This window comes from Gallinula chloropus (genome assembly GCF_964237585.1).
Source record: "Gallinula chloropus genome assembly, chromosome: 4".
In the NCBI taxonomy this organism is placed as follows: Eukaryota; Metazoa; Chordata; class Aves; order Gruiformes; family Rallidae; genus Gallinula; species Gallinula chloropus.
In genome coordinates, this window is record NC_140088.1 from 9,865,568 (window position 1) to 9,879,933 (window position 14,366).

Sequence of the window (14,366 nt, forward strand, 5' to 3'; positions counted from 1 at the left end):
ACAATACTTCTGCCTAGGACTGGGAACTATTTTGTTGTTTTTTTTTTTTCCCCAGTAACATTTAACTAAAATGAGGAGTCCCAAGTCTGTTATGCAGATTTTCCATGTGGAAAAGCCTCTCTCTTTTCCTCTGTCAGCACTGCCAATGAACAAGCACATTTACACTAAACCTGGCCTGAGTGGGTCACTGAGAGAAGTTTGTATATTCTTTCCTCAATTATTCAAAAACCAACAGCACATCTTAGTTTCACTTCTGGCAGCTTCTTAGAGGGTAACACCATCACACTCCCAGCCTACAGCATAAGCAAGTGCAAAGGAAGCTTAAAGGAGGTTTTTTTCTGGTTCCTTGTTGGTGGGGTTTTTTGGGGTTTTTTGTTTGTTTGTTTGTTTTGGTGGAAGAGCACCAAACCCTGACAGTTGTGAGGTGTTGTTAGCTTTTCTCTGTGATTGCAGATCTGTAGCTTCTGGGACTGGTCCCAATGTTTTGGGATGAAAATGCCGACCCCACCCTTCCTAATTTCTCAGAGTGATCCATGTACATCAGAAGAGGTAACAAAGGCCTTATCTGCAGGATATCTGTATCAAAGTAGAGTAAAATCAGTTATTTCTGAATAGATAATGTCATTGACTAATAGTAAAGTCTCAGAAATATTATTTGATATATCTGAATCAACAAATATTATGGCACAAAATCCTCCAAATATGGAAAACTGAAAATCATTAGATAAGACTTTGATGGCAAAGATTACAGACACACCAGTAAAGCCTCTAATGACCACATTTATGTCTAGAAAATGAATCTTAGCTTTCTTTTTTTCAACACACACATTTATTCTCTTAACTCTTTGCTCTTTCATATATAGTGGTTTTTTCCTGGAATTTTTTCAAATTAAATTAACATTTTCCAAAATAAATTCCCAGTTTCTTAACGATCTATTTCTAGATGAAATAAGTTACACTGGACATGTTACAAAAGGATTAAATCAGTGTTAAACAGTTATCTCTAAAGTCACAAATACACATAGATGTGCATATTAATAATATTGAACTATGTATTTAATGAAATTTATTTATATGCATTTAATCCAAACCTGGAAGTGCAACGCAAGCAATAGATCAAAACTCTCCATGAAAATGTACAATGGAGGGTAAAAAAATAATCACAGCCTAAAAAAAAATCCTGCTACTTTAATTATTATGTGAGGCATAAATTGGGATTTAGATTATGCTCTACACATTGACGTAAGGTAGCCCGAACCTAAAGTTTGTAAGATTTAATTTTCTGTTGCTATTAATGAATATTACAACAGCAGCTGCCCCCTGTGGCTTGGTATAAAAAGCAGTGTATATACCTAGCACAACATTTGCAGACCTCCTCAGTTTTGTGTTTTTAATGTGATGAAAAAGTGTACGAGTAACAAAGGAAAAATGTCATGGTAACTAAAACATTTCCTATACATGTATTTTAGAGGGAAGCTAAATCAAAGGTCTTCAAAGAATTACTAGGGTTCTTTCTAGGAGGTTATTGACAAATATGTAGTTTGTCTTCTGAGTTTGTGCCTCTTTCACAGATTGGTGTATTTGTGATCCCACAGGCAGGAATAAGTGTCTGTAATTCATTTCTCCTTGTTAACTAGTGTGCTTTTGTGTGTAGGATGATTGACAGCAAACTCGGCTTAGTCCCAACGGATGAGCTTGTTAGCAAAACCCTAGCATCCTATCTCTAATAAAGCATATCAGCAGTACATTTTGTCCTATCTATTAGCCTCTCTGTTTCTTTTTTGTGAAAAGCTGAGTGTCCCTTTGAAGCAATGACAAATAAACCCCTGAACTGAAGTGCTAGGCTGCCTTATGGACAGCTGGATAGTAAATGTCACACCGTGTATAGAATGCCTATTATCAGAGTGAGCCATTTGTTCCATTCCTTTCAGTATCTTAATGTAATACAAAATTGCTAAATCAAGCCCCATGTCTGTGACAGAACATAATTAATGAGAAAGCAGGAGCCAATTCAACACTCTTTATTGGGACCTAATTGGCTCAGGCAACAGAGTTGTCACTCAACAAGAGACTTCCTTTAAAGCAATTTTGTTCTTGGTTGTATTACAGAGCCTATTAAATTGTCCCCTCCTTGATCACACAAAGAAGTATCTGCATGCAATAATTAGCTTTTCCAAGGGGATTTTTTTTAACTCTTTCAATAATAGCACATTTTCAAGCACTGCTGGAGGAAACAGACAGCACAGGGAGATGTGCAGCCTCTGGACTGAATAATTGTAATTCATACATTTTGAGAAAGCCTATGAGGAGCATATCAAAGCTCCATCTAGTACATAATGCAGTGGCCCGACTTCAGAGCAGGTTGCAGGTCAAGCTGGGCATCTAATATTTGCACTCTGTTCAAACTGTTCAGCTAAAGGAGCAAGTGAAAGGGTAAAGGTATGGACTGTTTATCCAAGTGCTTCTTTTCCGACATAATATTAAGGATCACCATGAGAGGTCCTATTTCCCAGTGCCAGTATCTGGAACTTCCAATACTAGGATGAGTACCCATTCATTTTGAGTAGGAATCAAAAAATAAACTTGTGAAGGAACTCTGTAAATACTAAGAAAGATTTTTTTTTTTGCCACCCAAAGAGCAAACTACACACTATAGAGTTAAATTGTACTTAAATTGCACATAGGAAGGAAGCCTAGAACCTGCTTCTCTAACCACCAAAAGCATAAATCTCTTCAACTAGGTAAAAGACAACCTATTCGAATCCAAAATACATCAGTTCTTGAAGTCCAGTGCTTAAACCACCATCAGTAAGGCTCAGATGTATTCACATTGCAATATTTATCTTCCAGAAAATTTCAGCTGCAGCTACTAGGCCTCAAAAGAACTTACTTGAAAGCCAGTCAATAAAAAAATGAGATGGTCCTGAATTAGTTGAGTATCTCTGGTTTTAGAAAGGCTTATCAGAAGTTGAACTTTATGTTTTTCTGTTCAGTCTAGTATTAAAGCTAGTATTGCTAGTATACCTGTTGAGAATACTTTGGGAAACACAATGATAAAACCTACATTTTATTTATTTATCTATTTACCTACCTATTAATAGATGTTTAATATGACTGTATTAGTTGTTACTTTTGGAGAAGCCAAAGTGAAAGAAATCAATATATTTGGTGTTTATCAATGAGTAGATTTTAGTACTTCCCTCTTATGTCTCCCAAAGATTAGAATGATGTGACTAATCATATGAAGAATAGTATGTTATCACTTATAGTATTAATTTCTTCAGGGTAAAAATTCCAGGGATTTAAAAGGGAATGAATACAGCAGAATTAGGAAGAAGCAGAATGGTAGGGTTTTTTTCAAACAAATATATGTTTAATGTGTCTTGGCATTACCTATATCTGCAGTTATATTAAGTGATTGTGATGAACACATTTTGATTTGCACATTTTATGTATCTTTTAATATGGCACATGTTCATTGACATCTGATTTAATATGCATACAAACTAAACCATTTCTAATACTCCTCTGAGGAATGAACTAGACCAGAATACACAACTCTATCACAAAACCATTTTTTTTTCAGGTTTACTGAAGTGCAAGACAAAATCCTAAAAGCAAATGTTAATCAACAATGTCCCTTCCCAGGTAACTCATGAGGACTGTGAAAGCATGTGTTTAGAGCACATTTTTATAAGTTTACTCTAATTACAAGTGAAAATGATGATAAAAAAGGACATAATCTAATTTTCTTTAATCATTTGCATTCCATATTAAAAAACGTAACTTCATTTGTTATGGTTGACTCTATACAGTCTGGAACACTAAAGGACACTGAAGAATTAAAAACCATAGAACATAGGTATCTACCGAGAAGATTTTTGACAACTCAAATGAAAATGTTAAAAAATAAATGTTTACACTGAAATATTGCACAGACTTTATAAAAAAACCCTGGAAAAATAGCTGTGGAAAAGATATTTTGGGAATATATTCAAACCAGCACTGATTTAAATGTTTTATCAAATAAAAAAGTTCTCTGATACTCAATTTTCATCCAAAATGTACTTGAGTTCCTCAGTGAATTGCCAAGCTTCTGCAGTTTTGGCCGTCATAACTATATAACATGAGTTACAAGAAACAGTAGAATGCTGTTTGAATCTAACACAAGACCAAAAGACTGTTTCTCCTGTTTCAGAAAACATTGGGCTCCAGATATTAGTAACAGCCTCCTAACAACACAGAGCCAGCAGTTACATATTCCTGCATGTCTGTGCTTGAAAGGTCACTGATGACATAAAAGTGAGGTCTAATCAAGAGAGAAATATGACATCATTTGGTTACTGTTGCAAACAGAACTAGTATGTGCGATTCCAGGACTAGTGGTTATTAATATTTCAGTAACCGTAAAAAAGACAATGCATATTAGTTATGCTTTGAGTCTCTTTTTAATGCATAAAGACAACATCTTGTATCTACATTAGCTAACAGTAGCTAATGCTAGGACAAGAATAAGACACCAGTTTTTGTGCATTATAAAACCAAAATTATTATGATGCAGAAAGAACACTGTTTAGGTCTGTAAGTTTTTCCTTCATAAATATGCAAGGACTTCACAACAGATGTCTTGGTAAGGACTGTTTTAGGTAATGGCTTTGAACTGTGTCCTTGTTTTGATAAACAAAGCATTGTTATTATTAGTAAGTCTGGCAAAAAAGTCTTGAGTCAGGACAGAAAGAAAACCTTCCATATTTTTTTTTCTTTCTAGCATGATGTTGTAATATCCCACAATTTTACTCTACAAAAATTATGATAAATTCTTCAGCATACAATTTTCCAGAATATTATGTAATCTTTTTATTGTAAATACTGCCTTCTTTCTTCAGCTTATATACATTATAATAATATGTGCCCTAGTAGCTTGGTCCCCAGTAGCATAATTTTTCACAGGTCATTATATTTCACAAAAAAAAATATTGAACACTCTAAGCAGTCTTGGATTTCTAGGCACTAACTCTGAAGGAGTCTGCAACCTCTGAATCTGTCATGTAACCAGACTTCTCTTCAGCACAAAGTATGATTAAAAGTAATAACACATGTCATACCACTGTGGCAATGCCAACACAGGGGATGCGTTTCTACAGAACAGATGGTACTTGCAATGCTAAGAAGTCTATTCTCTTCATTTTACCTCATTGTTGCTTGGCTTCTGTGCCTTCTCACACACGTCACACATTTGAAAGTGTGCACAATGTCCTCTTTCTAAAGGGCATGAGCATATGAACTCATATAAACAAGATCAGAATGCAGATTAATTTATCTAGAGCATAATTCAAAATAGACTTAAAAACAAATAATGGTAATATCCTAGCAGAAGAACCCCATAGCTATAATTTTAGAAACTAGGGAAATTAAAATTATGAAAATCTGGGAAAGGTAATGTTCATATAAAACACAAGAATCAGTTCACCTACTACATTAGATACTAGCATGAAATATAGCAGTTTCAAGAAGTGCTGAGTAAACTACATGATAATTTAAGACTGCACATTATGAAGAATATTTTAAAATACAAAAGAAGTGTGAGGCAGGCAAAATTCCAGCTGACTTTGATCCAAAATGAATGCTCTTGTTAAAAAATCACGGGGCATCTAATGACTGTAAAAGTTTTCTAAATATCATGCACAAGTTGGCATGCCTAGCATTTCAGTTACTGCCAGTAAAGCAAGAAGTTACACCTATAAGGAATCAGAGGAAAGAGTACCATACATTATGTAATCCTTGCCATATATTGAATATTCTTTACAAATTTTTGCTCAGTTCTAAATTCCTGTTTAGCAGATTTTGCAGATGATGAATGAAGGAAGAAAGGCTTCAATGTGTACGGAAGGACATAAGTTCTGAATGATAACTGCTCTGGGCTACGACTCAGTAGATCTATGTCCTGTTCCAGCAGATACTTTTCTGCATGTTTATTTCTCAGCTGTACTAGTGAGGTACAGTTAATGAATGTAATACTCAGATACAGTACCAAGAAACAGGGAAAAACAACTACTTCAGTGAGCAAGCAGGAATGATCTGCTGTGAACACACCAAAAGAAATCTATTAAGGAATGAGTCTGCATATCAACTAATAATAAAATGTGGTTTCTTTCTTGATCAGCAAGCTAGTTTACACATGGCTTTGGCAGCCTGAAAATGACACATGCAAAATTGGGCAAAATTAATTGCCATGGCCTATCCATGTGTTGGCTGAAAAATTCTGACAGCCTGCTCAATCTTCTATGGCTGCCTAGGGGTTTCCCTATACTGAGAAATATGTAATATTCAGCTTGAATAAAGACTTGGAAAAATCCTTGCATATGCAATATCTGTTTCAATGTCATCTGCAACATTCTCCATATTTTTTATGAAATCAGTCTTTTCTGCAATTAGTTTAGTCTAAAACAACCTGTTATACTAAATTGGTCAGCCTGTTACATGTCTGTCTATCTTGGTGGCTAAACAGAGAAGATTAATTACATGGCACATGATATGTTTTTTGTATGCTGGTACATCATAGTGACTCATAGATTGTACAAATAATTTCTTTCATCTTTATTTCTAATAATTATCTTTGTTTTCATTCTCTCTGATTCATATCCTCAGGAAGAAAACTTCATGTAAATAACTGGCCTTCATAGGATTATGTCTGAAATTTAGTTAGGACACAAACAGCAAATTAAAAAAAAATATTCTGCCCTTTGTTATCTACTCACTTAAAGGATCTTCTTAACAATTGTGGACTTCATTTCTCTAGACAAGAGATGCTGACAATATGTAGCGATTTGGATGAATATTTCAGGGGAAAAGTATAGCTTTTCCTTCTTAATTAATGTTTAATTTTTCACAGCTAGAGATCTCAAGCCTTTGGAATCACTTTAAGTTTTGTTACAGCATCAGAAATCCTTCAGGCTTACTGCAGTGGATCTCAGTGTTGAAACTGTATGGTAAACTTTATGTTCCCTGTAAATAGAAGACACTTTGTTATGTCCAGTTTCCATTGTCTTTCTTTCTGTGACATTCTAAACAGGCTCTGCTCAGACCTGTTGGCAAATACAACACATTATTAGATCCTTTCTGTCAACCCAGGTAACAAAAAAATTTTTAGGAGGAACATGAATAAAACTCTTTCAAAAGCTGATACAGGCCTTGACTATGGGTTAGAATTGTTCCTTCACTAGTGAGTTCTCTGAAGAAAATGAAAACCACTGTACTTCTTTAAGACTGGGGTACACATTTCATTTTGGCTAGGAATCCTATGTGAAATGTATTTTATCATCTCAACAGTTTTTAAAATAACTGTATAAACAGTTCATCCACAGACAACACAAAGCATTATTCGGGGGAGAGAATTAGCATGATAAAGTTGGCAGTCATTCTTTATGCAGTATAGATGTAGCAAGTTGTTACTACTTCTTTTTTCAAGAAGAAACAGAAAAAAACTTGGTACCATGATGTAAGTATAAGGCTGCTTAGATACTGAATAACAAGGAGTTTTTTTGGTGCCAGTAAGTGGATGTGGGTGTATCTGTGTACAAATCACCTAGGAAAGAAAAATAAAGTTAGAGAAACAGTCAAAATGCCAGTTGTAAACTGCCCCTGAGGCAAAAGAAAGAGTGGAAATACCACCGAGGAGAGGAATCCTGGGAAAGCGCTGAGAAATGTGAGAAGACAAATTGTCTCCAGTTACTTGATTCCTGCTTTGTTCATAGAAAGATTTTGTAAATTCTTTGTAAATGAACCAGCTCTATCAAATAATTTCTCTCCTCTAATGGAAATAGTTCAAAGCATTCTGACTGCTTATGACTTAAAATTAAAATGAGTCAAGTACTGCTAAATTCTGTATTGCTATTCCAGAACAGCAATATATGAATCTGCTTAATGAAAACAGTCTAGGCACAGAGCCTTTGTTCATCACAATTCAAATATTTAAAAAGGAATTTACATGATAAAACAAAAAATTTCAAGGCCTGCTATGTGTTTGCCCATGTAGTCTAAGCATATGTAAAAGCCCAGGCCAAACTCCTAATACTTAGTAGGCTTTGTGGATTTAGGAGCCATTGTGAAAATGATTCACATGCTGCAAAGTATTAGAAAATTGATTTCTCATTAGTTGTTAGGAAAAAAATCTGATTATACATTTTAAATATTTTACTTCCCTTAGAATATCCACTGTTTTCTCACTTCTTGAGTAAAGAGGAAGCCTAAGATTCATTTGTAGAATCATAGAATCATTAAGGTTGGAAAAGACCTCCAAGATATCTAGTCCAACCAGCTCCCTACCAAGTATATTGCTAAGAAACCATGTCCCTAAGTAGCTCATTCAACCTTTCCTTGAACATCCTGAGGGACGGTGACTGCACCACTTACCTGAGCAACACATTCCAACACCTAACCATTATAGAATCAAATAAAAAAAACCCATTCTCACCAATAATTTGATTTAAAGAGAAATGTGGTGCATACACAGCCACCATGATATATGCAGATACGCGTTTCATTATTCTGAGTACATGACCACTGGGACATATTTATAACTTTTACTTATATATGTATATATTTTAAATAAATGATGGGTTTTGATTTAAATTAACTAGACCTTCTATGCTATTGAATATGAAACATAGATAATACCACACAGCTGGACTATTCTAGATTTATCTGATGCAGTTATCATGTAATATAGCTCATGGCATGTTAAAAATAGCAAAGCTGAACTGTATGTTTGTAACAGGATCCTGTCCACCAACCTTTAGCCCCACTGTCTATGCCAATTGTAGAAAGAAAAATAGGTTCACCATTTTTCAAAAATCAGGCCTTTTTATTAAAACCTATCTCACTTGGATTTTGAATTAGATTTTTTAACTTGAAATTAGATTTAATTTGCTTTTGAATACTGTAAATACTTAAAATGAAGGAACTTCAACTGCAGTGGAAAACTGTAGAACCTTAGTCTAGGACTTGACACAGTTGTAATAACACAATCAAGATTTCCAGACTATTGTGTTTATTAGAGAGATATTGAGACATTTTTATAGTTCAGTTAAAATAGGACCATATAAGTTTATTAAAGTGGCAGACAAAACAATTAAATATTTTTCTTCAATATTATGTCCTCCACATTTTTTCTATCCTAGAATTCATGATAACTGGAATGGAAACCTTCAGATTTCTTGGTATTTCAAAGTATCTGTACCACAGTTTGTACTTATCTTAAACCTAAGTTAAATTTGTGGGTTTACAAATCTTACTGATATGTAAAATTATTAGAGATGCACTTCCAAATCCCTTTTATGGACCCTCACAGCAAAAAACTTGTCCCACCACTAATTCACACACCCGATATGACTTGAGACATGTAAATTAACAGACAAGAAAGAATGGAGATTAACTGCTGAGATCAAAAATAATGTCCTCCTAAAATGGGTTAACTTTTTAGGCTCAAAAAAAACAAGATATAAAATGGTTTTTTTAAATGGAAGTTGATAATAATAATTTCCTCTGCGCGGTGGTCACTTACTGTACTCACTTTATTAGGTCCAGATTTAATGAGATGGACAGAGAGGACTAACAGAGCTCTAATCCATCCCCTACTCAGTCACAGTACACTGTGAGTGGCACGCTTCTTTCACAAGCCATGAGGTTTTTTACCTCTTCCATTTTCTGTTCACGTTAGAGATGTTTCTTCAACTTTTGGGAACTTATTGTCCTGCTGTTGCTAACAGATCTACTTATTACATTTTATTATTTTCTACTATGAAACATTGTTGGATTTCAAATTTTTCTAAAATAAGAATGAAATAGTACGTATTAGTACTACCCTGAACTTCAGAAGAGCAAACTTTGATCTCTTCTGTGACTTTATAGAAACAATCTCATGGGCTGTGCTGTTAAAAGGTAAGGGAGCCTGTGAGAGCTGGGTAGTATTTAAACAGTGCTTCATTCAATCTCAGGATTGGTGCATCCCTTTGAGTAAGAAATCAGGAAAGGGTGGCAGAAGACCTGTGTGGATGAGCAGGGAGCTCATGGGTAACCTCAAAGGGAAGCAGAAGGTCTATGAATTGAGGAAAAAGGGTCGGAGCACCTGGGAAGAATATAGGAATGTTGTCAAGGCCTGTAGGGACGAGACTAGGAAGGCTAAAGCCCACCTGGAAATGAAACTGGCAAAGGACATAAGGGATAATAAAAAGGGTTTTTTAGGTATGTGTATAGTAAGAGGATGACCAGGGATAATGTGGGTCCCCTGCTGAACGAGGTGGGTGTCCTGGTGATGGAGTATGCTGAGAAGGTGGAGATACTGAACGCCTTCTTTGCTTCAGTCTTCACTTCAAAGACTCCCTTTTGGGACTCCCAGACCCTGGAAGAAAGAAAGAGTTTGGGAAATGAAGGGATTCCCTCTGGTTGAGGTGGGGGTGGTCCAGGAGCCTCTCAAAGGGATCAATGCACATAAATCCATGGGATGTCATCTACCTTGACTTCAGCAAGGCTTTTGATGGCATCCTGATAACAAAGCTGAGAAAGTGTTGGGATAGATAAGTGGACAGTGAGGTGGGTTGAGAACTGGTTGTCGGACTGAGCTCACAGGGTGGTGATCAGTGGAACAGATACATCCATGTGTGCTGAGGGAGCTGGCAGAATTGATTGCTGAGCCGCTCTCTATCATCTTCAACAGGTCTTGGTGAACAGGAAAGGTGACCGAAGACTGGAGGATAGCCAATGTCACTCCGGTCTTTAAAAAGGGCAAGAAGGAGGATCCAAGGAACTACAGGCCAGTCAGCCTCACTTCTGTCCCCGGAAAGGTGATGGAACAGCTTGTTCTAGATGCCATCTCCAAGCAATTGGAAGAGAAGGTTATGAGGAGTAGTCAGCATGGATTCACCAAGGGGAGATCGTGCTCAACCAATCTGGTAGCCTTCTATGATATCACCAGCTGATGGTAGATGGAGGGAGAGCAATGGATGACATCTACCTTGACTTCAGCAAGGCTTTTGATACTGTCTCCCACATCAGGGATCGGTGTTGGGTCCAGTCTTGTTTAATATCTTCATCAATGACCTTGATGAGGGAATAGCATCCACCCTCAACGAGTACGCGGATGATACAAAGCTGGGAGGAATGGCTGACACACAGGAACACTGCGCTGCAAGAACTGGACAGGCTGGAGAACTGGGCAGTAAGCAACCAAATGAGGTTTAATAAAAACAATTGTAGAGTCTTGCACCTGGGAAGGAATAACCGCTTGTATCAGTACAGAGAGGAGCTCTGCGGAGAAGGACCTGGGAGTCTTGGTAGATGACAGGTTGGCCATGAGCCAGCAGTGTGCACTGGTGGCTAAGAAGGCCAGTGGGATCCTTGGGTGCATCTAAAGGAGTGTTGCCAGCAGGTCAAAGGAGGTTATCCTTCCCCTCTACTCTGCCCTGGTCAGGCCCCATCTGGAGTATTGTATCCAATTCTGGGCTCCCTGGTATAAAAACAGACAGGGATCTCCTGGAGAGAGTCCAGCAAAGGGCTACGAATAGGATTGAAGGACTGGAGCATCTCTTCTACAAGGATAGGCTGAATAAACTGGGACTGTTCATCATTGAGAAAAGAAGGTTAAGAGGGGATCTTATTAATGTTTATAAATATCTTGAGTGGGACACAGGGGGAAATGGCCAGCCTCTTTTCAATGGTCTGTGGAGACAGGACAAGGGGCAATGGCTTCAAGTTGGAGCACAGGAAGTTCCGCACCAACATGCGGAAGAACTTTTTTTTCACGGTGAGGGTGACAGAGCCCTGGGACAGGTTGCCCGGGGAGGTTGTAGAGTCTACTTCTCTGGAAATATTCAAGACCTGTCTGGATGCCTGTCTTTGTGACCTGTGCTAGGGAACCTGTTTTGGCAGGGGTGTTGGACCAGATGATTTCTTGAGGTCCATTCCAATCCCTACGATTCTGTGATTCTGTGATACTGCCTTTCGGTTTTTACATTATCAGCTAAATTGCAAAATATAGTGTGGAAAGGCTTCAAATTTAAACACCTGAACAATCCAATTTTACATCTTCATTCCTAAAAATCTTTAAAACATATCAATTAAAAACATACAATATATGACCATTAATACACAAATACTGAACATTTTTCCCCCCAAAACTACAAAGAACATTTTGATGTGAATGTGAGTTGTTAGGCTGCAATAAGCCCCATCAGTTATGTTATAATGACATAATAAGGGAAGTACTTTCATCATTTCATATTTTTGCAGTGCAAGACAGAGTATCCTTGAAACACTGTCCTTTCTTCCAGACAGCTCTTGATTGGAAAACAGACTCAGAAGTGCAATATCCATGCTACCTGAACTTTGAGAAAAGTATTTAATGCATTTCTACCAGTACATAATAGCAATATCACTTTCTAGAAAGCCTGCTGGGCTGAGATGCAGGACTGGAAATCTGCTCTTCTTATTTGCTTCTAGTCACCAGTATAGTCTTACATGCATAATCAACTTTATCTGAAGATCATTTCTGTAGTTAAACTCATATTTATGAAGTCCCAAGCATTTCCTGAACATATTTAATCTTTGATTCAGTCAAGTTTCTTATTCACATGTGTTTCAGACTTTGCAAAACTGCCCTGCCCATTGAGGACTACAATATTTATTTACTCAAGATATTTATTATAAACTGTTTAAAATAAATGGCCTTCTTTATTTTTGGTGGGAAAAATAAAATCAAAAGATGTAATACATGGTTTTATGCCAATAATTTTTTAATTAATGGAAAAAGAAAAAGCATAGATATTGAACTAGAACAAACATCTCAAGGTATTGCTCCTCAAGACAGCATCATGTTTTGTGACCAGATGTACTATATCTGCAGGAGTCTCTGCAGCTTAAGTCAGGAAATAGTAACATACCTGATGAAGAAGCTGTAACATTTAGATCCTTATTTAATTTTCATTTCTCTGAGAACAATGATGTGTAAACATGGGTAAAATTACATCAATAATATATTCTGATAAGTACTTTGTGTTTAAAGAATGAACAGAAAAATAGCTAATGACAGTGGAAGAAGAAATCAGTGAAGAATCATGAAGTGTTCAGAATACGAGTAGTAGAGTTACAGTCTCTTTACTACTTTGTTTTTAGCTTTATGTATTATGAAATATATTTAAATGAATGTGAGATATAACAGATCAGATTGACATTTGAATAAGAAACACCCTTATAGTAGAGACTAAGTGAAGTTAAAGCAGTTTACCTTGTTTCTTAGTGACTGGCCTAGAATGGACGTCTTTAACCTTGTTTGACTTGTCACAACAATATTACTGAAAAATCGTGATATTAATTGTGTGGCATCACTGTAGAGAACAAAAAAGAATTGTCATATACACGAGTCAAAAAATAAAAAGCACTTTAATCAACCATCAACACTTCAATAACATATTATTCTGTTTGTTAACTGGAAATGACTGAAGAAAAAAATCCCATGAAGTAAACTGTCTGCCACTTGGCAAAAGCATTTTCACCTTCTGATGGTGGAGGTTAATCAAAATTGCAAGAATAAATTACCTTGCATAAATATATGATAAACAATTCTTTATGCATATGATAAACAAATATTTTGTACTGCGAAAAATGGTAACTCATAGTGATTTTCTAAGAACAACTCTCTGCAGCTTTAAACAGTGAGAATTACTGAACACTCCCAGAACTGTGTGCCAACTTTCATGGAAAAAGTTTCAAATTGGTTGATTTTAATTCCTTTTTCCCTTAATATGGTGCTTTTACAGACCATGAAATTATTTACTGAAGGGTTTCTTTAAATACATGATTAAATGCTCTTTTCTCTCTTCAGAGAAAGAAGCATTACCAGCATTATCAATGAATTTTGGAACAGTCCAGTAACAACAAATTTACTGAATCTACATGATGAATAATAATATACTACAGAAAATTTCAGACTTTTTAGACTTCCACTAAGTGGAAAACATTGCAACTACAGCAGCTTTCATATACTCAGCTATTTCAGCAAGTAAAATTTAAAGAAAGGAGTCTAGCTGCTTCTTAAAGACATTCCTACCACAATCCAACCTGAAAGATGCTGCAATGAAACACACAGGCAAAAATTAAATGAAGTCAGATGATTTACTAGAATAAATATTTGCAGAGTTCTTACCACAATTCCCATACCAGAGACTAGCAGGTTCTGAGACCTGTCATGCTTTGTAATTTGACATTTCAGTTTAAAAAGAAAAGAAATAGAAAAAATATTTTCTGCTTTCTGAAAGTCGCTTGGTAGAAAACACTGATGTACTATCCAAGTTGAAAAACTCTTTGAGTAACAT